The 27928-nt window shown below is 38.4% G+C and overlaps 1 protein-coding gene and 1 pseudogene across 7 annotated transcripts in view; one reads left to right on the top strand and one right to left on the bottom strand.

Moving 5' to 3' along the window:
• OXCT1 (3-oxoacid CoA-transferase 1) overlaps nucleotides 1-27928 on the top strand; it is a 157856-nt gene that overhangs the window by 33064 nt on the left and 96864 nt on the right. The gene's annotated exons all lie outside the window — the stretch shown is intronic.
• Nucleotides 163-17392, bottom strand: LOC309624384 (peptidyl-prolyl cis-trans isomerase H pseudogene; annotated as a pseudogene). Its single transcript has one exon. The product of its transcript is annotated as a peptidyl-prolyl cis-trans isomerase H pseudogene (transcript).

Below are 27928 nucleotides of genomic sequence, written 5' to 3'. Positions count from 1 at the left end.
GAGGTTAACTAGAGGAAAAGATTAGGGGTACATCTGCCATCCTGCCAAGAAGATATGTGTTGTTCCTGATTGGTGGATGAGGAAAGGTGAAAATAGCAGTGTAAATGGTATTACAAATTTTGTTTTTAATGTTTATTATGAAGGCTAATGGACATACACAACAGTAAACAGAAGAGTTTAATGAACCCATCTGAGCTCGTCCTCCAGCTCCAATGACTGTCAACCCACGATCACTCCTGCCCCGTCTTCATCCCCATCTCCTGCCTCCTCTTGTAGTATTTTGAAATAATCACCAGATATTGTATCCCTCATGAGCTTACATTATAATGCTCAAGACTGACAATAGGTGCAATAAATAAGTAAAATATATATTATATTAGATATTGATAAATATTAAGGAGATGAAACAAAGCATGAAAAGGGACATGAAATGTCAGGAGAAGAAAGTTAAATTTTGGTTTTTGTTTTTGCTTTTTTTTTGTCTGCACTGCATGGCCTGTGGGATCTTAGTTCCCTGACCAGGGATTGAACCCGGGCCCTCAGCAGTGAGACTGTGGAGTCCTAACCCCTGGACTGCCAGGGAATTCCCCAAAGTGAAATTGTGAATCAGTTGGTCAGTAACAGAAGGCCCCACTGAGATGACAGTTGAGCAGAGACCTCAGGGAAGTGAGGAAGTGGGGCTCGGCAGCTTCCAGCGGGGAGCAAGCGGAGCGGTGGAAAGAGGAGCAGATGGGGCCTTCCTGGTGCACTTGAAGACTGGGGATGACGTACTCCCCTTTCTTCGGTCTGAGGTGGTGGGCCGAGGAGTCTTATATGAGGGTAGCTGTCTTGAGAATCATGGCAGTATCTTCTTCCTAGGCTGTGTGAAGTGTGATTTCTGTTTTTAGTTCATTTGTAATAGTTCGCAAGATGACTAGGCCCAAATCTGACTTTCAAACTCTGAGATGAATGGAGAATGTGAATTTGAGCTAGGAGCCTCCTGACTTTTGTGTCTCTCTGGCGCTGTTTGGAGAACTTTGTGTTGACAACATCTCATGAATTATCTTTGCAGAAGTCAAACTGGTGGTTAGTTCACTTTACACTAGGATGTGGGAATACAGTGGATTTTAACCATTCGACCTAATCACTTCAATGGATCCTGTGAACATTTAATCTCCACCAAGCAGGCCAATTAGTGTATTGATGTTTTAGAGACTGGTTATATTCCGTCCTGCTTCAGGAAAAGTGAAACTGCCCAAGTGATAAACATAACTCCTTTCCTCTTAAGGTTCTTTTATTCTTAATCTTAAGATTGCTAATGACTTGATATTACAGAGAAACTCATAATTTTTCCAAGAGACGGTAAAAAGAAAAAAGAAATAGGTCTAAACAGGAAAAAATTAAAGGTTCCATCCACCCAAGAGAAACACCTGTAACCATGTTGAGAAACTTCATTAGACAGATGCAATGTCAAGCACACACATGCATACACAGGCGACCACTGCTCCATGCCTGTATGGAATTTATGCCCACGCACAAATTGCTGGTTGACCTGGAGACATGATATTTATGAGAACTTGGCTGAAATGTCAAATTTGACATTCACTGTGTGAAGCATAATATAGTAAATGCCCTTCACTGCACTTTAATATTTACCTGGTAGTGCTCTCTACTTCTCTTCCTTAGCGAGAAGATAAGGACAGCAAGAACCTGTTGAATCCTAATCCTTTTTACTTCATTCACACAGGCCAGTTGAGTTGAACACTCAACACAAGTTCTTTAAAAACACAGGCAGGTAAGAGAGCTATTTGATACAATACAAAAAGAAGGAACACCCTCTTCCCACCAACCCCCCATGAACCCTGGGACCTCATGATCCTAAGGCATAATACAGTCACCTTCCCAAGTGTTAAGTTTGGGGATGATGTGGTGAGCTATGGATGTCATTTACAATGACTGATTTTTAAGTCTGTTAAATTATATAATATCCTTAATTTACATTTTTTTCTTTTTTAGTTTTTCAGTTATAGGATTTTATTAATGCTTTTAGATTTCATTTTTAAAAAAGTGATTGCTATACCACTCTGAAAGAGATATCTATAAATTCTTCATGCTACAAATTCAGCCAGATGTACATTGCTTTGACAGATGATAATATCCTTACACAACTAAACTAAATGAGGTGATTGACTCTACTTATTTTGAAGTATTAAAGTATTTAAAGACAATTCATTCATTTCCTTGAATTTTCATAAAATGCAACACTGATTTGAGAATATTTCAATGCTAATGAAAATGTATTTAGTGAAGATTTAGTTGAATATTTTGACTAAATAACCTTCTCAGTAATAGAATCACTATTCTGTTATTATTTGCTGTTTCTACCAAGGAAGCAGTAAATACAAAAAACATGAACTTGGTGAATGCCAGGTATTAACTTCACTGCATATTTTTTTGTGTGTGTACTCTTATAGATTAATAATTCTTAGCCTAATGACCATTTACATCCAGAAGAATAGCAGAATATAAGTATGGTTTATTGATGGTAAAAATTAAATCAAGTGCTAATCCTGACATGTTATTTCTTGTTGCTTGGTAACAGTGCAGCAACTCTGTAAGAGTTCCTTTATCTCAGCTACAATGGACTTCATTGCATTGTGGGGTAGCAATACCAACTGCAGCAAGTCATTTGTATGCCATTATCCTTCCAGAATTTTGTTGCTATTTTTTATTGTTAGTGCAGAGATCCTAAAAGAAAGTCATTTTAATAATACATCCTCCTTTTTTGATGGATTGGTGAATTTTATTCTAGCTATTTTTGGCTTTTTGGCTTTGTATCTATAATTTCTGAGGTTTCACAAATTTGTGTTTTATCAGTCTGTACAGTATTCACCTAGGCTTTTGAATTTCATTGTAAATATGTACATTCTAAGTGATGCTTCATTAGTTCTTAGTGAACATCTTTTATCCTTGACCACCTAAGAGGGGAGAAAATAATATCCGGGCAGAATTTTTCTTTCATAAAAATAGGACATATACCTCATTCTTCTCTAGTATAGAGCATTCCTAGTTTTAGAAGCTGCTTTAGGAAAAGGAAGCCTATTGAACCAGTGTGATTTGTTTTAAGTGAAAGGCTGATTCATGTTGCGTATACTATATATGTTCTATATGCTGTTAGTTCACAATTATTATTTACAACAAAGGTTGCTAAACTATAGCCCATGGTCTGTTTTTGTATTGTCTAAGAGCTAAGAAATTTTTATATTTTTAAAGGGTTGTTTAAAAAAAAAAAACAAAAAACAATATGTGACAGAGACAGTATGGAGCCTATAAAGCCTGAAATATTATCTGGCCCTTTGCAGATAAAAGCTTGCAGACCCTTGATTTATGGCAGAGTTTCCATTTCTATAGTCTGAATATATTAAATGTCACTAAGTATTATTTTTTAAAGGACCAGCGAACTTAAGTAGAACTGAAATAAAATAATGATAACTGGTTTGAAGAGAATCAATGAAAAAATTAAATTGAATAATATGAATTTGTGTAGAAGTAGTGAAATGATTATGCAGTTTGGTGGGCCTGTTTTGGGGGCAACCATGAAGAAAGGAAGATTACATGTAGCAACTTGTTTATCTTGCTTATCTTGCCACAGTTTTTACAATTTCTTTACTATCTCAATGCCTTTGTCAATAAATCTGACTTTAATAAAATTGTGTAGTGATAGACTCACTTTATTAGAAGCATTTTGCTTTTTCCTGCCCATTAGACTTTATCTGATACTTGAGGGCCAGTTTCTTACTTACAATGTATGTATCCTGGGGTGATGGGGTGAAGACTTCTCCCACTTGACCTGGGTCCGGCACTCAGCTGCAGCTCCTGCTGTCTGGCAGAGTCTCCAGGAGCTACGGAAATGGTCCAGAGTTGGGGTCATCCTGTGTCCCTGGGTTTTGGAAGGGCCCTGCAGCCCTGGGTTTTCATCTCCTCTGGAGCTGTGCCCCCCGCATCCTGGAGAGAGGGCAGGAGAAGAATTGTGAACAAACTTTGGGCAAGGTGAGGCTCATTTTCTCAGCCTTCCAAACCAGGGCTTTTAGCTTCCTATTTTCTTTTTAGTCAGAAATGTGTTTGTAAGAGTTATCTGGCTATTTCTTATTTATTGGTAAGGTAAAGCCTGAAATCAGGAAGTTAACCAGGGCAGCCATGTGTTTTTTTATCTGGCATCAGTCTTCTTAAGCAATAGAAAAGGCTCCAACCAGCCAAAATGTATTCTAGTGATGAGAGATAAAAGTCATTTATTTATTTATTTATTTTTGCTGTGCCATGCGGCTTGTGGGATTTTATTATAGTTCCCCGACCAGGGATTGAACCTGGGGCCCTGGCAGTGAGAGTGCCAAACCCTAACCACTGGACCACCAGGGAATTCCCAAAAGTCAATTATTTTAGCTAGACTCACTTAACTCCTCTTTCTTGTAAGCAAAGGCCCAGAAAACCCCATGCTTGAGCACCATTTCTGTATTAGTAGGCATTTTATATTACTTTATATTTGTAATGCTTTATGTTTTCAAAGTGCTTTTACATATATTATCTCATTTGATCCTCTTAATCACCAAGTGAGGTAGGAGGAGAAGCAGTTTTCTTATAATATTACAAATGAGAAAACTGAGAAACAGGTAAGTTTCTGGGAATAGATCATTGGGAAGTTGAACGGCTTAATGAAAAGGACATTTGAAAGACTTGGTTTAAGTCCTGACTTTCCATGTTTCCTCTGCCACTGTCCTGCCATGACAATACTGAGGCTTTATTTCTGAGACACTGAACGTTTCTGAAAATGTCGGCATAGCTAAGTGGGCTTTTATAGGAGCTTTCACCTTATTTTAAATGCAAATGGAAAGGGTCATGATTTTAGGTGTTGTATGTAGAATGGATTTTTATGGAGGTGTGAAGGGAGACAGGGTAGCCAATGAGGAGACTATTGCAGTGGTCCAGGCAAGAGGTGATGGTGGCTTGGACTTGAGTGGTGGAGTGGAAGTGGGGAGAGGTGGTGGAATTGAGATATACAGTATCTTGGAAGAGGACTCTTATCAGACTTGCCGATGCCTTGGATGTGGAATGCTGGGGTAGAGGAAAGGCAGAGAGTAAGATGATTCCCACCTGACTTGAGCAATGGTGTGACACCTGCCAAGCTGAGGAAGCCTGGGAACAGCTTTTGGAAGGAGGAGTAACAAGAGCCCTGGTAGGATTGATTGGCTTTTTTAGGCATTCAAGTGGTGATGTAGGTGAAGATGGACATGTATGTGTAGTGCTCAGAGGAGAGGTCTAGAAGGGAGTTATACAATTGGGAATAATCCACACATATTTGATAAGTAGAGTCATGGAATAGAAAAGACCACTTAGCGAAAAAGTCCTGGGACTAAGCTCTAGGAGTCTCAGTATATTTCTTTCTTTCTTTTTTTTCTTTCTTTTTGTGAACAGTATCTGAGATTAAGAATCACATCTTTATTTACAATAGCCAGGACATGGAAGCAACCTAAGTGTCCATCGACAGATGAATGGATAAAGAAGATGTGGCACATATATACAATGGAATATTACTCAGCCATAAAAAGAAATGAAATTGAGTTATTTGTAGTGAGGTGGATGGACCTAGAGTCTGTCATACAGAGTGAAGTAAGTTAGGAAGAGAAAAACAAATACTATATGCTAACGCATATATATGGAATCTAAAAAAAAAAAAAAAGTTCTGATGAACCTAGGGGCAGGGCAGGAATAAAGACACAGACGTAGAGAATGGAATTGAGGACGTGGGGAGGGGGAAGGGTAAGCTGGGACTAAGTGAGAGAGTGGCATGGACATATATACACTACCAGATGTAAAATAGATAGCTAGTGGGAAGCAGGCGCATAGCATAGGGAGATCAGCTTGGTGCTTTGTGAACACCTAGATGGGTGGGTTAGGGAGGTTGGGAGGGAGACACAAGAGGGAGGGGATATGGGGATATATGGATACGTATAGCTGATTCCCTTTGTTATACAGCAGCAACTAACACAACATTGTAAAGCAATTATACTCCAATAAAGATGTTAAAAAATAAAACAAAATAACAAAAGAAATAGAAAAAAAAAACAATCACATCTTTGCCTCCCACTGGCATTGTGACCCTGGACAAATAAGTACTTTAGAATCCCAGCTTCTTTATAGCATCTCCTGTCTATTTGCCTATTTCACGGGTCTATTTTGAGCGTCAGTGGGTTAGAGCATTTGGATGTGTTTTCTAAAGCTCTGAAGTGCTATGTTCTTACCTTGATCCCTCCTGCTGCTTTGATTAATGAACCTCAGATGACTGTTCTCACTGGCCCAGTGACAGTGACTACAGAACTACCCCGTGGGTTGCAGCTGGCAAGGCATACCCTCCCTATCCTTTCCCTGTCATCCAGAGTTCTTGAGATCTAGGGGAATTAAAATTCCATAATACCACCGATTTCTAAAATCTCAGGACATTATCAAAAAACTAATCTAGATTGTTTTTAAAATATATTGTTAGCTTTAATCAACAGTAAATTACCTAATATTTAAAGCTCATCAAAATCAACCTAAATATGTTGATCCCTTACATTAAGCACATGCAGTGATGACTTTTAAGGTGAGCATTATGGACCCCTTATAGAAAGGAAGGTTCTTATAAATCTGTCATTTCATTAGCTTATGAAATGACAGGTTTATAGGTTGCATACAGTCAGAAATTGATGACCACTCTCTGCTGTCATATTTTAAATGGAGGATTAGCCAACGACCTATTTATCTTTTTGTACTTTGGCGCAAAAGATTCAGATATTCTGGTTTGGGATGAAAACTAACCTTTGTTCCCTGATGAAACATGCTTGTACTGAATATCCACCTTGAATTCTTTTCATTGAAAGTAACATTTATTGTTTTAGGGGGCGTAAGAGAAATGAAATGAATAAAGAGGGCCTCAGATATTCATTGATGCTTCATGTTCAACTAAGTGCACACCACTACCTGCAAACAATCAGAGAGACTAAGGGTCAAGAAATAGACCCTTATTTCTTTAGGATGCAGCATACTGTTACATATAAATAAATTAGTCTGCAGGTGTGTTTTCACTGCTTCCTTATGAAAGCTTTGCCTTATTGAATTTTCACAGACTCAGGAAAAAGTATGTTTTATTTAGTTTGTTTTTAGATAAAATGGTTTGAAACAAACAGTTGGTTAATTTGGGAGAAATAATGAAAGATTAGAAACCAAGAATGACTTAATTGTTAGAAACTACAGTAGTCCCTCCTTATCTGGGGTTTCACTTTTCACAGCTTCAGTTACTTGTAGTCAACTGTGGTTCAAAAATATTAAATGGAAAATTCCAGAAATAAACAATTCATAGGTTTTAAATTGCATGTTGTTTGGAGTAGTGGATGAAATCTCACCCACTCCAGTTCTGTCCCGCCTGGGATCCCCAGCCGTCAACGTCTGCTCCTGACACCCAGCCATCAACATGGCTCGATGATCCAGGATGACATGGAGCAGATGATCTTCCTTCTGATACATCGTCAGAAAGTCAGTAGTAGCCTAACATTACGTCACAGTGCCTATATCATTCACCTCACTTCAGCTCGTCACGTAGGCATTTTATCATTTCACATGATCACAAGAAGAAGGGGGAGCACAGGATAATAACGTAATTTGAGAGAGAGCAAGACCACATTCACGTAACTTCTATTATAGTATATTGTTAGAATTGTCCTATTTTATTGTTAGTGATTGTTGTTAATCTCTTATTGTGCCTATTTTTTTTTTTTTGGCTGCGATGAGTCTTCGTTGCCGCGCGCGGGCTTTCTCTAGTTGCGGCGAGTGGGGGCTACTCTTCGTTGCGGTGCGCGGGCTTCTCATTGCGGTGGCTTCTCTTGTTGTGGAGCACGGGCTCTAGGCGCACGGGCTTCAGTAGTTGCAGCACTTGGGCTTCAGTAGTTGCAGCACACAGGCTCAGTAGTTGCAGCATGCGGACCCTAGAGCACGTAGGCTTCAGTAGTTGCGGCACGTGGGCTCAGTAGTTGCGGTGCGTGGGCTCTAGGGCACACAGGCTTCAGTAGTTGTGGCCCATGGGCTTAGTTGCTCCACGGCATGTGGGATCTTCCCGGACCAGGGATTGAACCTGTGTCCCCTGCATTGGCAGGCAGATTCTTAACCACTGCGTCACCAGGGAAGTCCCGTGCCTAATTTTTTTTTTTTTTTTTTAAAACGAACAACTTTATTTACAGTTGAAAACTTAAACATAAAATCTTGGCTTCTGAATCTGTGAGGTCTCTTGATCAAATGGGGCAGCAGCAGGCAGGGAAGCAAACACAGGGGCCAATCCAGATTATCTTACTCAAGAGTATCACCCCGAGCAAGGGAAGGCCTGATTCAGTCTTCCTCTGGACTACATCTCTCCACACTGTGAGATCACCACAGGCAGCTTGGGCTTATTGTTGGGGCCTGTGGGAACATTCTCAATCTTTCTCATCACCAGGAGTCCATCAGTGAGTTTTCCAAACACCACGTGCTTCCCATTAGCCAATCACACTTAGAGCAGGTGATGAAAAACTGACATCCATTTGTACTGGGACCACTGTTTGCCACGGAAAGCAGGCCTGGAGCTGAGTGTCTAAGCTTAAAGTTTTCATCTGGAAACAGCCCCCGGTAGATACTAGTGACTCCAGTACCATCTCCATTAACAAAATCTCCACCCTGAATCATGAAATCTTTTATGACCCTGTGGAAGCTGCTCCCTTTGTATCCTGTTGGAACCCCATCTTTTCTGAATTGTCCAGTGCAGAACTGCCTAAAATTCTCAGCCATCTTAGGCTCAACGTCTGCAAAGAGCTCCATCTTCATGCGGCCAACCTCCCCGTGTGTTCTACCCAGTCCTTCCACAAGCCAGTGCCTAATTTTTTTAAAAAATATTTATTTATTTATTTTGGCTGCGCTGGGTCTTAGTTGTGGCGTGTGGTATCTTTTAGTTGCGGCCTGCGGACTGTTGGTTGTGGCATGCATGCAGGATCTAGTTCCCCGACCAGGGATCAAACCCGGGGCCCCTGCATTGGGAGTGTGGAGTCTTACCCACTGGACCACCAGGGGAGTCCCTATCGTGCCTAATTTAAAAGTTAAATTTTATCATAGGTTTGTATGTATAGGAAAAAACAGTATATATAGGGTTCGGTGCTATCCACAGTTTCAGGCATCCACTGGGGGTCTTGGAACGTATCCCGTGTGGATACGGAGGCACTCCTGTAATGATTTTCTCTTCTGTTCTTCATTCCGTGAAGAAACCAAGACCACGCGTGTCCAGGAGTATAGGTTGCCTTCTCTCCGATTTGGCTTCTGAAATTTAATGTTAATTTCTGTCACTGAATAACTAAGCCCACATTCAATTTCTTTGAAGAGAATTTTAAATCCAAATCCCATGGGAGAGAAGTTAAACAGGAATCTGAAGAACTTAGTATCTCTTCTGTGCTTGCTGTGAAAAGGAGCTGGGTTATTAATTTAAAGAAGCTATTTTAGTTTCCTTAATAATTACAGGAAAGGATACAAGTTTTGCCTTGTATTCTGAAAAAGTTCTTTTCAGTTTAGAATTTCTTTTTAAATTTTGGAAAAGGTTTGTTGGCACAGACAAAACTCAGGGAAGAAAAATTCATTATTACGAAACTCAGACAAATACAGGTTACCTACAAAAAGCTACAGGATTAAGGCTGTTGAGTTTGAAAGTTTTGGTATAATTTAAATTTCTCTCAATTTGAGGAATTTACGAAGCTCATTCATTTTGAGAATTGGCATCTCAGAAGTGGAATTAGACCCTTAGAAAGAAAGGAAGTATTAAATGGTATTTTAAAGCCAGTTCTATAAAATGTAGTTTAGCTGCTGTTTTATTTATAGATATTTTCCCCCAATGCTTTTGGCATTATGTTTGCACCCAAAACGTTTTCACTTACTTTTCCTTTTTGTTGGTTCATATTTTTAAATGTACAAAGTAGCATTTTATATGTGGATTAATGAGGACTAGATTTTATAAGGAGAGAGCAAAATAGAATGGAAAACTTTTCTTCATAAAATTCATTCCCAGGAAATAGGAGGGGCAGTAAAATGGTCCAAATAGAATAGATACAGCTAGGATATGCCTACACAAAGTGGAGTAGACTCCATAATTGGAATGTTTTCAACTGTGGCAATAGCAGATAAAAGAGATACAGCCTAATGATGATAGAAGCAACAGAAACAACAGCAGCAGCAGCAAGTACTATTTATACCGTGAACTTATGTGCAAAGCACATAAGGTCATCTGTTATAATAACCCAGTGTGGTAGGTTTTATTATCCTTATTCTATAGAGGAAGGAAATGAGGATAAGGAGAGGCTTTATGATAAAGCTAATAAGGGAGAGTTAAGATCTAAAAACGTTTCTTTCTGCCTCCAAAGCCATGTTCTTAAGTATAAGTGAAGAATGATAGGTGTATTTTAAGGTACATTTTGTTTTATACTTTGTAGTGTTAACATTTAAAATATAATTTATTACCTCCTTAAGGGCAGGGGCTTAGACCTTTAGCTAATTGAATTTTTCAGCCAAGTATAGAGCTCCAGCACAATGTTAATACTTCCATAAACACAAAATTAAAAATCATTCAGAAATGTTAACCTCTTAAAACTTATAAAATCGGATAATCTCCTGAAAGCTGTGAAATGAGAGCCTTCACGATTGAGAAGGTAGAATGGTTTCCCCCCAGTTAAAAATGATGTAGATGATATTATACAGTAGTTTGAAACCAAGATAGAAATTTTAGGATTCTGTATAATAAATACTGCTAATGATTATCTACTTAAAAAATAGGAACTTCCAGTTTCTGTTCTGGCATCTAAGGAGCTTAGTAGTCACCTTCGCTGTTCTCGCAATAAGAAAGTGAACAAACTGAAAATCAACAGACAACAATTTGTTCACAATAATAATAGTATTAAGGTATTTCATAATTATAGCTTATGGACGAATGAAATGAATGATAGCAATGTTTTAAGGGACAGGAGGGAGAGATAAGAGTACTCTGTCATAGGGTACTTGCACTACCCGTGAGGTGGTATAGCGTTATCTGAAAGAAACCTTGGATTAGTTGTAAATGTATATTGCCAACTCAAGCATAACCACTAAAAAGGGTAAAAAGAGGGGTATACAGTCAGCTGTATCCATGTGTTTCACATCAACACATTCAACCTGAATTTGCTGATGTGAAACTCATGGATGCAGAGGGCTGGTTGTAATGAACATTCTAGGAGAGGAGGAAAAATGGAATCATATGAAAAGCTTAGTTAAAACCAGAGGAGGAGGGACTTCCCTGATGGTCCAGCAGTTAAGACTCCATGCTCCCAATTCCGGGGGCCCTGGTTTGATCCCTGGTCAGGGAACTAGATCCCTCATGCCATAACTAAGAGCCTGTATGCCACAAGATCCCGCATGCTGCAATTAAAAAAATAAAAAGATCCCATATGCTGCAGTTAAAAAAATAAAAAGATCCCGCATGCTGCAACTGAAGATCCCGCACGCGTCAGTGAAGATCCTGCGTGCCACAACTAAGACCTGGCGCAGCCAAATAAATAAATAAATATTAACAACAAAAAAAAACAGAAGGCAGAAAAAGATAAGACAAAAAAGAAACAAGGACAACAAATAGAAAATGTAACAACTATGGTAGATGTTAATCCAACTATATCAATAGTCACTTTAAATATTAATGGTCTAAGATACACCAGTTAAAAGAGACTCTCAGACGGGATTAAATGAGACCTAGCTATATGTTGTCTATAAGAAACCTGCTTTTATATATATTTTTTGCAGCTTTATAGATATATATGATTGACATATAGCATTGTATAAGTTTAAGGTGCACAACATGTTGACTTGATACACTTACATATTATGAAATGATTACCACTATAGTGTTAGCTAACATCTCCAGCCCCTCACATAATTACCATTTCCTTTTTGTGGTGAGAACATTTAAGATCTGCTATCATAGCAAAACTGACTTCAGAGCAAGGAAAATACCAGAGATAAAGAAAGACATTCCATGATGATAAAAGGACCAATTCTTGACAAAGACATAGGAATCCTTAAAGTGCATGCAGTGATTTTTTTTTTTTTTTTTTCACACTCACTATGACCTTCTGAGATACCAGCACCAGCTGCCCCATGCCGTCTTCACAGAAGTTTAGGTCCCAGCTCTGTGCAGCCCCTTTCCTAAGCATCGGTTCAACCACTTTCTTTTGCTGCTCTTGCAGTTACTATATCTGTGTCACCTCAGTGCTTCTTTTTTGCCTTTTTAGTTCTCTAATTCCGTATTTAAATTTCCTTTATTAAAATAACTGACAAAAAATAACTCAAAATGGACCATAGACTTAAATGTGAAATGTAAAACTATAAAACTTCTAAAAGATAAGAGAAAATCCAGGTGAACTTGGTTGGGTTTGGCAATGCCTTTTTGAATACAACACCAAAAGCACAATCCATGGTCAAGACATCTGTACAGACACGTCACCAAAGACAATATACAGATGGCAAATAAGCAGATGAAAAAATGATCAACATCATATGCCTTTAGAGAATTTCAAATTAAAACAATTCGATAGCAATACACACCTATTAGAATGACTAAAATCCAAAACACTGACATCACCAAATGCTGGTGAGAATGTGGAGCAACAAGAACTCTCATTCATTTTTGGTGGAAATGTAAAGTGGTAGAGCTGCTTTCGAAGACAGTTTGGCACTTTCCAATAAAACTAAACATACTATTACCACATAATCCAGCAGTTGCACTCTTTGGTATTAACCAGCTCTCCTGGTTGGAACACTTGGAAGATTAATAAATTGCCTGTTTTTGTTTTCATATAGAATATATAGTGGACTTGTTCACACTCTGAATTTGAGCCATTGTTGAATTTGATATTTGATTTCTTGTATTTGTCCAAATATCCAAGAACTATTAGTCCTGTGTTCTGACTTTCACAAGGGAATAAAAGTTTCCTTCTTTCAAGAAGTTACTGCATGTGTGACCATGTATAGATAAAAACAATATTTCACTTAAATGTGGAAAACGGACAATTAGCTAGAAAGCCATTCTAACTGCACACTGGGTCAAGTTCATAGCTTATGAAATCTACAAATTACCACCTTCAGAGTTGCTTGGGAAGATAGTTAAAGACATGACTGTTAAGTTCACAAATGATAAGGATTGCTATGTGAGACAGTGATTATCTTAGATGATCCCACAATATAGTTACTGAGATAGAACTACCCTGAAATTAGAAGTTGTATATAGAGCAGTGGGTGCTAAATTTAATGATAAAGATAGTAATTGCTGTGGGATCCAGATGGTTGTTTGCATGGTTTGTGGCTCTAACCTCAAAGACGCCCTTTCTATTTCTTAGCCTTGTTTCTGTAAATATTTATATATGGTGGATTGTAAATGAAGGGTAAGACTTCAGGTATTTTACACTCTGTCTTGGCTCACAGGTCTAAGGACATTTGAGTGGGGATGGGCCAAAATGGGGTGTGGAGGCACATCTTCCATAGAACCAAGGGCCTTGAGGGAAGAAATGGAATGGATGTCTCTTGGTTTGATTTCCTTACTTCCTGTTTGTTACCTATATGTTTGCTTTTATAAAATTAGGATCATATTTTGTATTCTTTTTTCATTATGTAAAACATTAAGAATGTTTTTGGAGGTCACTAAATATTCCCCAAAAGAGGATATTTTAGTAGTTATACTCAAATTTATATTAACAACTCTATTGTTGTACTTTTATGTTGTTTTTCCCTTGCCCACTATTATTAATAATGCTATAGTGAATATCCTTGTTTCAGTGCATGTATGATGATTTGATGAAATTCCTAGAAGTGGATTTTTGGGGTGTGTACCTCAACATTTTATCAGCTTTTGGTAAATATTGCTGAATTGTTCTCTAGGAAGGTAATTTCCATTATAACCCCATAATGATATTTAAAAGTATCATTTTCAGCCATTCTTGACAATATGGATATTATACTTAATTTTTTTTTTGGATAATCTGCTAGGTGAAAAAAGCTGTCCTGTGGTTTTGATTTGCATATCTTTGATGACAAGGGAGTTGAATATTTATTGGTTGTTTGTATTTTTTGTGATTTTATGTGTTGTTATAAGTATTACTATCATTATTTGAATGGGAATGTCTAGTATTTCATTTCCAGGTGTTCTTAGGTGATGAGTTATATAAGAGTGAGAAAGAGAATGTGCAGGATTGTTGTTGACACGTGAGCTCTGGAGTTAGGCTTTTTGGATTTGAACCCAGCTTCCTGAGGGATCCCCCAGCTGCTGGTCCCCAGGGAAGAACTTGATTGGCTATAGCTAGTAGACTATATAAGGAGGAGCATCTTTTTTTTTTTTTTTAATTAATTTATTTATTTTTGGCTGTGCTGGGTCTTCGTTTCTGTGCGAGGGCTTTCTCTAGTTGCGGCGAGCGGGGGCCACTCTTCATCGCGGTGCACGGGCCTCTCACTATCGCGGCCTCTCTTGTTGCGGAGCACAGGCTCCAGACGCGCAGGCTCAGTAGCTGTGGCTCACGGGCCTAGTTGCTCCGCGGCATGTGGGATCTTCCCGGACCAGGGCTCGAACCCGTGTCCCCTGCATTGGCAGGCAGATTCTCAACCACTGCGCCACCAGGAAGCCCCAAGGAGGAGCATCTTAACTCTGAGTTACGGGAGTAAAGATGGATAGGGCTCTCAGAAAGAAAGTAACCATGGCTGGCAGCTTACCCCCGGAGCCCCTTCCTAAAATAAGGTGTGAGTCAAGTGCTCTGTTGATTCACTGCTTTCAGACAGCTCTCTAAAACTTACAGTCATGATTTCCCACAAAATCACCTCATTGCAAATGAGGACATAGATCCTGTTGAAAAAAGAGAAGGGAAGAAAGGGTAAGAGGGTATTTCTAACATAATCTAATGGTTTTGGAATCTTTACCTGTGATATTCTCTCTCAAAAGGTTATTGAATAATAAGGCACAGTATGCCTGACATAAATTGAGGAGATGCACTCTTATGAATTGTCTTATTGCAAAAAGGCCAAAAATTCCATTTATTAATTTTGCCTTCACCTTTATTTTAACTAACAATTTTTGTCCTACTTATCAATTTATTCCATGTTGGTCTTAAGAATATAGCTTGTGATTTTAAAGTTACTCCTATTAAAATAGTAGTGGCTTCCCTCACTCCTTCCAGAGACCTTGTCAAAAAATGTTATTTTTTCCACCTCAAATATAGATTTAGCCTACAAATACTGAAGTGATAATTAGGGCTTATGCAAGATTGTTTCATTTGAAAAATTAGCTGCTTTTTTTTTTTTTTAAAGATTTACTTTCCACATCTTTCTAGTTTGAGAGTATAGCTAAAAAAAGAAGGTATTTTAAAGTCATGGCTTACATAAATGATTTAAGTAAGAAGTGTGTGAGAGGAAAAATGAAAAACATTACTCATTGACCCCTTTTGTGTTACTGGTTTTATCTCTTTTAAATGCATTTTTGCATGCATCATTATTGTAGCTTGAGCATGTAGCATATGTCAGCCTCCTAAAATTAGAATATATTCAAATTTCTCAGTGGCCTTTTATCAGGCTCCTAGAAAAGCCAGGTGCACAACCAAAAATTAGTAAAAGTGAGAGAATGTAATTGCCAAGGTGTTGAAAATTTCTTTCTGGTGAGAAGCCACCGTAATCAAAAGAAACTGCCCTAGCAACATCAGTTAAGGTGGACTCTCATGTGAGATTTTTGAAGTATGAAGGAAATCACATTTCTTTTTTGTTTAGGTTAGATGTTGCCATGTCTGATAGCTCTTCCAAAATTAGGTTCCTCGTTCCATAAAGTAAACATTTCACACTTCTTTCTGCCATTCCTGTTCCTATGTACACGAAGTTCTTTCACAGGTACCATCTTCCACATGCCTCCATAGAACACATCCTTCCCTGACTCCAGGCCTTTGCCCTGGCCATTCTGGCTGGCTGGAATACCCTCCCCATCCTTCTTTCTGTGGCTCATTTACTGCCTTCTCACCTAAGCTTTTCCTCTGTTGTAGCATTTATTACTTCGTTATACTGTGGTTAGCTGTTCGCCTGTCTCCTCCAGTAGGACCGAGCAAGAACCTCGTGGGACCTTGTCCTATTCATCTCTGTATCCCCAGTACAGGCACACGATGCCTGGCACATAATAGGTGCTCACTGAATGATGTTTGAGTCACTTAGCCAGAAGGTTAAAATATAAGCGTCACTTTGCAGGCTTAGAAATATTCTGCCCATTCTAGTTGATTGCCATTATCCTGCTGTAGTCTATAAGAAAGTAAAAAATGCCTTATGCTCAGTGGTTTTTCCTGACGGCTTTATAGTTGAGGTCTTTGTTGGGCCTTGCTTTGAGAGGCTTGATAATCTGCCACCAGGGGTTCTGTAATTCCCTTCCTTATTACAGTGACTAGGTTTCTCTGATTTCTCTGGGATCACTATCTCATGGTGTGCCTTTTAATGCTGGCTGGAATAGATAGTGTGTCTGATTCAATAGGCTTTTATTGCTCAGCTAAAGGAGAACAAGGCATATGGTAGTTAACTAGATTTGCAAAAGATGATAAATTAGTGGCAAATAAACTGGCCTTGTAAATGCAACAGGCTGGTTAGTCAGGAGAGAATTGGCATAGCATATACACAAGTGCAGAGGAGTACTGAAGGTATAATAAGTGGCATGGAATTAAAATCATGTGTTGCATTTAACAAAGTACACCCAGTAAAAGGGGATTGATCTAGGGCTCAATAATCCAGAATATAATTAGAAAGATACTGTAGGTTAATGTGTGTACTTTGAGGTCTTTGTTGTGGAACATCCAGCAACTGATGTAGACTTACAACATGTAAGGGCTAGAAAGAATATTAGACGTCACTTAAAGTTCAACTTTCACATTTTAGAGATGAAATGGCCTTAAGTGGTTCGCGTAAGAACACAGTACAAGAAGATATTAGACCTAAAACCCAGAATCTACATCTTTTGACCCCAAATGCAGTTCTCTATATCATACTCTGTTATCTCATTTTTTAAGGATAGCAGAAGTCAGTGAAATACATGGCATTAGAATCATGTGGACAAAAATCCTTCTCTTACAAACTACTGACATCGTAAATTACTCTCTTCTATCAATCACAGCCACTTCTCTTTAATGGGAGAAGGGAAATTCTGTCTAAAAGATAAGCATGCTTTTTTTTTTTTAACATCTTTATTGGAGTATAATTGCTTTACAATGCTGTGTTAGTTTCTGCTTTATAACAAAGTGAATCAGCTATACATATACATATATCCCCATATCTCCTCCCTCTGCGTTCCCCTCCCACCCTCCCTATCCTACCGCTCTAGGTGGTCACAAAGCACCAAACTGATCTCCCTGTGCTATGTGGTTGCTTCCCGTTAGCTATCTATTTTACATTTGGTAGTGTATATATGTCCATGCCACTCTCTCACTTCATCCCAGCTTACCCTTCCCCCTCCCCGTATCCTCAAGTCCATTCTCTACGTCTGCGTCTTTATTCCTGTCCTGCCTCTAGGTTCTTCAGAACCGTTTTTTTTAGATTCCATATATATGTGTTAGCATACGGTATTTGTTTTTCTCTTTCTGACTTACTTCACTCTGTATGACACACTCTAGTTCCATCCACCTCACTGCAAATAACTCAATTTCATTTCTTTTTATGGCTGGGTAATATTCCATTGTATATATGTGCCACATCTTTATCCATTCATCTGTCGATGGACACTTAGGTTGCTTCCATGTCCTGGCTATTGTAAATAGAGCTGCAATGAACATTGTGGTACATGACTCTTTTTGAATTATGGTTTTCTCAGGGTATATGCCCAGTAGTGGGATTGCTGGGTCATATGGTATTTCTATTTTTATTTTTTTAAGGGACCTCCATACTGTTCTCCATAGTGGCTGTATCAATTTACATTCCCACCAGCAGTGCAAGAGGGTTCCCTTTTCCCCACACCCTCTCCAGCATTTATTATTTGTAAACTTTTTGATGATGGCCATTCTGACTGGTGTGAGGTGATACCTCACTGTAGTTTTGATTTGCATTTCTCTAACGATTAGTGATGTTGAGCATCCTTTCATGTGTTTGTTGGCAATCTGTATATCTTCTTTGGAGAAATGTCTACTTAGGTCTTCTGCCCAGTTTTGGATCGGGTTGTTTGTTTTTTTGATATTGAGCTGCATAGCATGTTAGCTCAGTTGGTTAGAGCGTGGTCCTAATAATGCCAAGGTCACGGGTTCGATCCCCAGCATGCTTCTTTTAATTGTCATTCTTAACTTTTCGAATATGGCGTTGAGTTTTGGGGATGAGCTATGTACGCTCAGAAGACATTTTAGATTCGAGACCTCGATCAGCTTTATTCACTGTAGGTTTCAGGGATTGCTGTGAATGATAACTTCAGAGTTAGGACTGGTTTCCTAGTGATGACTAGAGGCTGAAATTCAATTTGTTGGAAAAAACTGAAAACTGAAGCCAAATCAGGCCTCTGTACCTGACACCAAATTAACTTTTGGAGACAGAGTTTTGGGTAAAGTAGAAATGAATAGCTTTATTGCTTTGCCAGGCAAAGGGGGCCACAGCAGGCTAATGTCCTCAAACCGTGTGTCCCCAGCTGGGGAGGTAGTGAGAAGTTGTGTAGTAATGGTTCAAAGAGGGCATGATCAGCTTGTGGACATTCTTCTGATTGGTTGGTGGTGAGGTAAGTGGGATTCAGCATTATCAACCTTCTGGTTCCAACCGGTCTGGGGTCTACAAGCTTGTGGGCAGCATATTGTTAATTTCTCCCCTCTAGTGGGGGTTTTAGTATCTGCAAAACAGCTCAAAAATATTGTTATGGATATCCCTTGATGGGGAACCGGGACCTTGCCCCAAGGCTGCATTATTGTCTCTCTTGACTGTTCCTCCCTTGTCTCTGCATCCCCTTCCTTCCCTAATTATCAACTGTTTGAACCTGCCTTTTGGAACGCAGGGAAGGTCCTGGAGGCTGAAACCTATTTCCTGTAATCAAGAAATGGGGAACACTGAAAGACTTTTGCGCCCAGGAGCCCCACAGGTCCTGCTCGGTATCAAAACAAGTGATGCCAGCCGTAAAACTGATTGTGTGTCTCTGTCAGTTGTCCTAAGGGAAGAGTCATTTGATCTTAATGCTAAAATCACAGTTGAGAATGTGATGAATATGCTTGAATGTCTTTAGGACTGACTTAAAGGTCTAGTTTTAGAAATTGAGCTACTAGTATTTTGTTTTGAAGTTTATTTATTTTTGCATCTTATGACTACTTTATTACACTAAATCAGGGAAAACAAACATGGCATTTTAATTTTCTTAATGAAATAAATAGGATTCAACTTTGCTTACTGCTTCCTAGAAATGAAAACATACTGAGAACATTTAGAAGATTAAATGACAAAGCTCTTATTCCAAGTGGCACAAGCTAAACGATTTTAAGTTTAGGAATTGAGCCATTCACAAACTGAATTCAGTCACAGCCCCTGTTGGGTTAAGCAGTGATTATCTGTGTTCTTGAAATGTTAGAGTTTAACCCAATTCTTCTTTGCAGTTTCTGTGTTAAGTACTGTGTTCTTGAATTATAAAAAGCTCCAAGGATGATTAACAGCCCCCAAGTGAAGGAAACAGTCTTAAAAAGTAACCTTTTAAAGTTTTAGTTGACATCTCTAATAGGCAGTTTTTCTGTGGCTGTAAAACCCAACACAAACTTTTTTTCTCTCCTTTTTTCTCCATAACTCTCTTCATTGAAAAATGTTCCTAGTTAATTCTATTAATTATATCATGTCTTGCTGTTTTTCTTGGAGTATATGTTAATGGTGTAATTTTTTTCTTACTATTATAGATAAGGCTGGTGCTTTGAATGAATGCGTTAGAAGTATTTTAATTCCTTTGGGTAGATGTACTCATTTTAATTACTTCTTTGGATTTGCTACAGCCTTAATAAGATTTTCTTTTAGAAAAAGATAGGACAAATAAAATTGGATATTTATAATACTGCCTGCATGTTATTAAATCACATACTTAGTGAAGGTTGGCATTTTTTGGTTAAGTAAAAAGTGTGAAGGCAGAATGCCATCATGGACTAGACTGGATGTCGTATTAGTGTCAGTGGAGATGAAAGTAATACCATTAACTGCTTTTGAATTTGTTTAAAAACACTTCTTCCATTCTACATAAACTATTGGGATAGTCCATGAAGTGAGTAATACTTACTTTTTTTAAATCCATATGTCCTATTTTTCTGCTAGTCACAGTTTTAGTAAATTAGGTTATTTTAGGTAAAGCTTTTCTTCTAATGAGTTCAAACTGCTTCATCCATTTTCCTTCTCATCCCATGTTTTTAAATGAGACATTGTAGGGAGGAAGAACTGCTTTTGTTTTGTAATGAGGAACATGAGGTCTAAGGTGATTATCATCAACGAGGTTGGACAAGTGGAGAAAGGAAGAGTCTTTTGTTGTTCTCTGGGTATCTCTGTCACATTATAGTGTTATTGCTGGTGGTTAACTAAACCCTTTTATTTCCTAGAAAAAAATTACTAGGCCAGGTATTATTTTACAATATTAACTTTGATCCGTGCTTAATTTCATTCACTTAATTGGCTCATTTTATTTTCCTAACCAGTAGAGGCCACTTTCTATCTTCATTGTTATCAACTATTCTTTCTGGCCTTGTGTCATTCTCCAATTTGATAAATGTACTGTTTAATTTTTATACATTTTGTTCCAGAGACCATGTAAAGTAGCTTATAAGACACAGAAAATATACAAGATAACATCAATTAAAAGTAGGGCTATACGAAGAAAGAAAAGCAATGGTGGGGCTTTAAAATGGAGCTAGGACTGGATGAAAAATTATACTGTAATGGCAAACACAAGATGTCAAATAAAAATTACTCTTTAGGGTCTTCCCTGGTGGCACAGTGGTTAAGAATCCGCCTGCCAATGCAGGGGACATGGGTTCGAGCCCTGGTCCGGGAAGATCCCACATGCCATGGAGCAGCTAAGCCCATGCGCCACAACTACTGAAGCCCGTGCACCTAGAGCCTGTGCTCCGCAACAAGAGAGGCCACCGCAGTGAGAGAAGCCCACACACCGCAATGAAGAGCAGCCCCCACTCTCCACAACTAGAGAAAGCCCACGCGCAGCAACAAAGACCCAACACAGCCAAAAAGAAATAAATAAAATAAATACATTTTAAAAAATTTACTCATTTATATAGTTTATAGTACATATAATTTTTTAATTTAATTTTTATTTTATATTGGAGTATAGTTGATTTACAATGTTGTGTTAGTTTCAGATGTATAGCAAAGTGATTCAGTTGTACGTATACATATATCCATTCTTTTTCAGATTCTTTTCCCATGTAGGTAACTACAGAATACTGAGTAGAGTTCCCTGTGCTATACAGTAGGTTCTTGTTGGTTATCTATTTTATATATAGTAGTGTGTATATGTTAATCCCAAACTCCTAATTTACTCCTCCCTCCCACCATAGTACATATAATTTAAAGGAAACTAATGATTAAGTGAAGTACAACTATTCTTGCTATTAAAACTAGACAGAATTTTATCTTAGGCACTGTTTTAATTGCAAGAAAGAACTCTTTATAACTGTGGTATAAAGATGCAGGTTTTCTCTAAGAGTATACTCTTCTTGGAGCATTAAAAGAGTGGTTGGACTCCTAAATCATTGTTTTTTTACCCAAACTTTTGCTAAATACTTGGAGGTCATGAGCCTGAGATTGTCTTCTCTGACACAGATGGGAATATATCTGTTCAGAATTGCCTGTTGCACCCAGACCCTTGCCCCTTAACCATAATGAACTCAGGATGTGTTCCCTGTCTTCATTTAAGGCCTTGATAAAGACATTGAACAGGATAGGACCAAAGACATCAAAGCACTAGAACAGGGGTTCTTTTCTAATCTGGGGTCTCCCTGAGGCCGGAGGGTAGAAATGGGCAAATCCCCTGTAATCTTAAGAGGGACTTTATAGGTCAGGAAATATTTTTGTGTGAGCAGATATTGTAACTTTCATCAGATTCTTAAAGAAGTACATGGTTCCCCCAAAGTTAAAAACCACAGCATCAGAGACCTCCAAGACTTTGTCAAGCCATCAGGTACTTCTGTGGTTCTTCTGTTATCTACCTATGTGTACATCAGAATGGGCTTCCTGTTTTCTTCACTGTTGTATCTAGTAGGTGCTTAATTAATATTTGTTGATTTAAAGTGAATGAAACCAAGTCACATTTTCCCAGTATGTCTATAAAACTCTAACTTGAGGGAGTTGGTCAGGTGCTTTGTGAAATCTTACCCTGTGCTTTTCTCTTGGCCCACCAATGAGCTAGCTAGATCTGCAAGTTAATGAAGTTCATTTGGCAGGGTTTGGTGTGGGGAAAGACTTGTATTGGTGTCTAGCAGTATTCTTTTCTCTGCTTATGACCTTATAGACCATTTGTTCAGTAATCCTTTTTTGGGGTGGGAGGGGGGGTGGCTGCAGCATGTGGCATGTGGGACCTTAGTTCCCCAACCAGGGATCAAACCCGTGCCCCCTGCAGTGGAAGCGCAGAGTCTTAACCACTGGACCGCCAGGGAAGTCCCAATAATCCATTTTAAGACACTGTTGTGAATCAAGCCCCAGTTTGAAAAGGAGTATATTTGTGTATTTGCCTCTCTCCATCTACTGACATCTGTACCATTTTTTACTTGACTGTAATTCTGTGGCCATATTTTCAGGCTCTTTAAGAATCCTGGGATATAATTTTTGCGGGTACAGCCTAGAATTAATTTGGAGAATCTAGGTTTCTCTTCTTGGAATTCAGTTCTTCCTTAGCCATATTATTTTTGCCCTTTTCTTCTCCCTGATGGTGAAGTCAGGAGTAAAAGGGAATTGAACTGCTGTGCTTTATTCTGTCCTCTCTCTCTAGCAGTCATGATGACCATGTCTGAACTCCCCATCAGCAACAACAACAAAATCACCCCAGAAACCACTCTTTCATCACCTTTAGTATTTGGACAGGACTGATTTCATTACAATTTTGTACCCTTTGACCTACCTGTTAAAGTTTCACATGACGTCCATTTGTCCTAGGTCATGTGTGTCTCTCTTTTGTATGAGCTCTTTTTTTTAAAATTGAAGTGTAGTTGATTTACAATGTTGTGCTAATTTCTGCTGTACAGCAAAGTGACTCAGTTATACACATTTATACATTCTTTTTTTATATTCTTTTCCATTATGGTTTATCCCAGGGGATTGGATATAGTTCCGTGTGCTTTACAGTAGGACCTTGTTGTAATAGTTTGCATCCAAACGTAATAGTTCGCATCTACTGTACTAACCCCAAACTCCCAGTCCATCCCTCTCCCTCTCCCCCTCCCTTGGCAACCAGAAGTCTGTTCTCTATGTCTGTGAGTCTGTTTCCGTTTTGTAGATAGCCCTTTTAAAATATGAGGAAACACATGGCTATCCATGTTATTATATTCTTTCTTTATGTACCATTCTCTCGTCGTCAAGATGATCCATTTTCATACTGTCAGAATGGGTTTTTTTTTTTAATTTATTTATTAATTATTTTTAGCTGTGTTGCATCTTCGTTTCTGTGCGAGGGCTTTCTCTAGTTGCGGCGAGCGGGGGCCACTCTTCATTGCGGAGAATGGGGGTTTTGAGAGCCTCACATCCCTCGTAAACCCATCTATCATTTAGCGTTTCTGACCACTTGATCCTGATCCTTATTTTTTTCTCTCAACTTTTCGAAATCTGCTTTCCTTCAAAGAACAGGATGCATTTCTGTGTATGCCCAGGATTCAGTTCCTGGTCTATTACAAATTCCAGTTTTACGTTGTCACTTTCCCTCAGGGTTTCCATCATTTCTACTTCACCAAGCAGTTTATCCTTATTGGTTAGAAGTCCTGAATCATGATTTCTCTCACTGTTTCATTCTGAAAACTAGAACTTGTCAGAAGGCAATATAGAATTTATCAGCAGAATATGATGAACAGAAGATGTTCAAATAATTGGCATCTCCCATGATATCACCATCTTACATCACTATCTTGTTTCTGAGTTAGTTTTGTCATTTCTGTTAAAAATAAGCCATCTACATCTTTAGTTTGGTGAGCACTCTGATTATATGGCCATTAGTGTGATATTCTTTCTCCTTTTGAAGTCACTTTAAATATATTTTACCACATCTCATCATAGGTCAGTGGCTTCCCAGGCATGTGCATATTTTCTTGACATAGCTTGTTCTTTTGTCACTGGACATTGGAGAATGTCCATTAGCATGAGATCCAATCTACAAGGTTTCAAGGACTATGCAATTGTATTTACAATTGTTTATAAGGTTGCAAATTCATTAATAGCCACTAATCTTTTCAGTCTTTGTGCTTTTCTATAGAGACATCTAAGACCCTATGTATTTGACCCAGGCCTTTTTAGCTTTCATGCCATTTTCTCCTATATTTTTGTACTAGTCAAATTACCCCTTAGCATGAAGCTTAAGAAGACGTGCACCTTCTTGCTCCTTTGGATTTTTGGGGAGGGATGCCCTGCACGCTGACCCCCCCCCCCCTTTTGCTCCACATTTCTTCTTTCTCTTCCCCATGTTTCTGGGTTAAATTAGTATCCAGAGCACGTCTGCATCTAGCTTGTAACTTTTTCGGTTATTGCTCATTGCTTCCCTCTTCCATTTTTCTAGTCTTCCAAGGCTTTTTTTGTTGTTGTTAGTTTGGGATTACCTAGTGTTATAAGATTCTAGCCATTATTGCTGTTGTTGTCTGCTTTTAAAATTTCTGGACAAAAGAAGAATATTCATCCTAAGGCTTTTCGAAGATTAAAATGACTCAGGAAAAAAATCTGCAGTGTGATTCCTCCCCTTCCTCGCACCACAGGCCTCACTTTGTATTACACAGCGAGGTTTGCAGGTGTGCAGCTTTTTCCACTAACAACCTTCAGGGCTGGGCCCACTTTTATGGCTATACCCGACTGAGGTTGTCAGTAAAATAAAATAAAAAATAAGAAGGTTATTGCCTTGCTGCTCCTCTGTTACCTTACCTGAGATATAATGTTCGCCAAGTAAAAACAAAAACACTTGTCACCTGAGGATGAATTCTTATCCTTCTCCGAACTTTAAAATACAGCTTTTCAGAATTATAAAGTAGGAAGGGTGCAGGGTAGAGAAAGCAACCTTTTAAAACAAAGTTCAAATCAATAATAATTAACATTTCCTAGCCTCTATTTTCCTGCTAATAACCAAAGACAAGTACTAATTAGAGAAGCCTCAAGTGCCTGCATTTCTGGATGTACCAGATGGTGCTGCATAAGGACTATGCATCGTGACAGGGAGAAGCCTGGGTTGCTCTTAGCTACCACCTCTCCTCCATCTTGACCTTGTCCGAGGACACTTAAACATGCCCAATGCTCTGCACTGAGGCTTTTTCTTTGTTCTTTACTCTCTATCTTACCCACTTCTGATTTCAGGCGGTACGTTTCTGCCATGCTTAGTGAGTGCTCTTGTGAGCTTTTATTTTTACTTCTTCCTTAACGAACTTGTTCTATTCATCTTTTTCTTTTCAGATTTCCTTTGACTCTCATGTTACTGCCTGATCTCACCAGATTCCCCCCTCTCCCCCCACACATTGGTTCTTTCTCACTGTTCTTTCTCAAGATCACACAAAACCAGCACAGAAGCCTTCAATTCCTTCAGTGGCTAGCATTAAGATAGTTCTGCCTCTTCAGTTTTTTGTTTTTTTTTTTTTTTGTAAAATCTTTTCACAGATTGTCTGAAAACATATGTTTTCTTCTTTTGGTTTGTACTTCAAATATTTTCTTCCTCTGCATTTAACTCTGCTAACCAGCTCTGAGAAAGCTTTGAGTTTTGTATAGAAATTTTCAATACTGTTGAGTGTTGATGTTGTGTTGACAAATGCTGCCCATGCATTTTGATAATATGAAAATCATTCATATTAGGATGACAAAGCCTGGAACTGATTATGTTTAACCAGATTCTTGCTTTTCATCAGAGTTGTTTTAGCAGGACACATTCTTCCACTCCATTTGTTGTGAAAGTCATGATGTAATTGCCCTTGGTAAAGAAACTTGGTCTTATTTCTTTGGTGGAACCAGAAGAAAATCGCGATTGGTTACCATCAACAGTTTTGGTTTAAGTGAAAAGGGTTACTTTCTTTTCTTCTCCGATATGTTTCTCGCTCCTGCTGAAGGGTAGATGCAGGGATACCTATTAGGAAGCTGATGCAATAATTCAAGCAAGAGACAGGAGGGCCTGAACTTTTGAAATAGCATTAGGTATGGAGAATAATTTATATTATCTTCAAAAATGTAAACAAAAAGTGTTTCCATAACTTATTTCATAATGTTGTAAGTGCTTTTAGAGTTTAGAAATCACAGTTTTTCTTAAGTCTCTATTTTCTTTTTAACATGTCCTTTTGGTACATGGCTAACTAAGCAATTTATCACATCCTCCACTTTTGTATTTCTTAGTTTTGGAAACTATCTACTTAATGTCTATTGCAGCTTTTAAAAAAAAAATTTTAGGTTTTTCACCTCTTGATTATAAAAGTAAAATTAAACAAAAATAACTTGGTACTGTCACCCAGGGATAAAAATGATTAACATTTCAGTGTTAATTTCCTATGTGTTTTTCCTCTGTTTTTGGTAGATATAGAAATAATTGAGCCAAAGAGCATATCTGTAAATATTTATATAGAATCTTGCATTTTTATGAAGCATTATATTATGAGATGTCATTAAATATTATGAGAGCCATAATACTGATTTATCATGTGGATGCACCATATATATTTTACCCTTATTCTACTGTTGATCCTTTAGGTTGTTTCCAACTCGTTGTTATTTTAACAAATGCCGTGGCCAATATTTTCATGAATAGTAATTCTTCACATATATCCTCAGGATAAATTTTTAAAGTCAAGAACTTCTTTGAAGGCTTGAATCGAATAAGTGTAAAGATGTGAATGAACCCTAATGGCTGAAATTTCCAACTAGTTGAAGAGGTAGAAGTAGTGCTTAGCTGCTCTGCATTTCCTGTGTCCACCTCCTGTTTACCTGGTCACCACCTTCGTTGCATTGGGCTAGAAAAGAATCAATATGCAGGAGGCCTACTAACCTGATGAATATGTAAAAAAGTGAAGGCTATGCTCTTGGTATATCAGAGCATAGAGAAGTTTGGAGGAGAAGATATGGAGTACAGTGATGGGGAGTCCCCTTGCCTTCTGACCTATTCTCATATGAGTATAGATGGATATTTCTACCCACTATTTCAACTTGGATGCCCACGTGTTTATTGACTCTTCCTTGGAGTTTCTGTTTTATTTTTGTTAAGATCCTTCTGTTTATCAGAGAAGATAGGTTTTATCCATTGCGTCCTATTCTTCTTCAGCTATTTAGAAGTAGTGCACAATAATGAAAATGACTCTTGTTAATCCCTGTTATTCTTTCGTTGTGGAGGGAGTGTGGTGTGGGCATACATGGTAGAAGAGCAGAAAGGAAGGGGGGTGCTTAACCTCAAAAACTTCTGGAGAGTTCAGTTACTAGTTTAAGGAGACAGTATAATACAACTCTCCTTGTGCAAGTCAGTTCATTTGCAGATAGTTCTTTGCTTTGGGTATGACGTCTATTAAGCTGAGCACTCTCAGTCTTCAAGACGATATTTTTCTTGGCACCAGAAAGATAATTTTGTTTTTAATTAAAAAAAAGTTTTTTAAATTAATTAATTAATTTATTTGGCTGCATTGGGTCTTAGTTGCAACACATGGGCTTCTCTCTAGTTGTGGCGTTCGGGTTC

Source organism: Balaenoptera borealis (assembly GCF_965194805.1).
Source record: "Balaenoptera borealis genome assembly, chromosome: 2".
NCBI classification, from domain to species: domain Eukaryota; kingdom Metazoa; phylum Chordata; class Mammalia; order Artiodactyla; family Balaenopteridae; genus Balaenoptera; species Balaenoptera borealis.
Note: the sequence above shows the minus strand (reverse complement) of the source record. Positions and strands in the feature narration are given on the sequence as shown.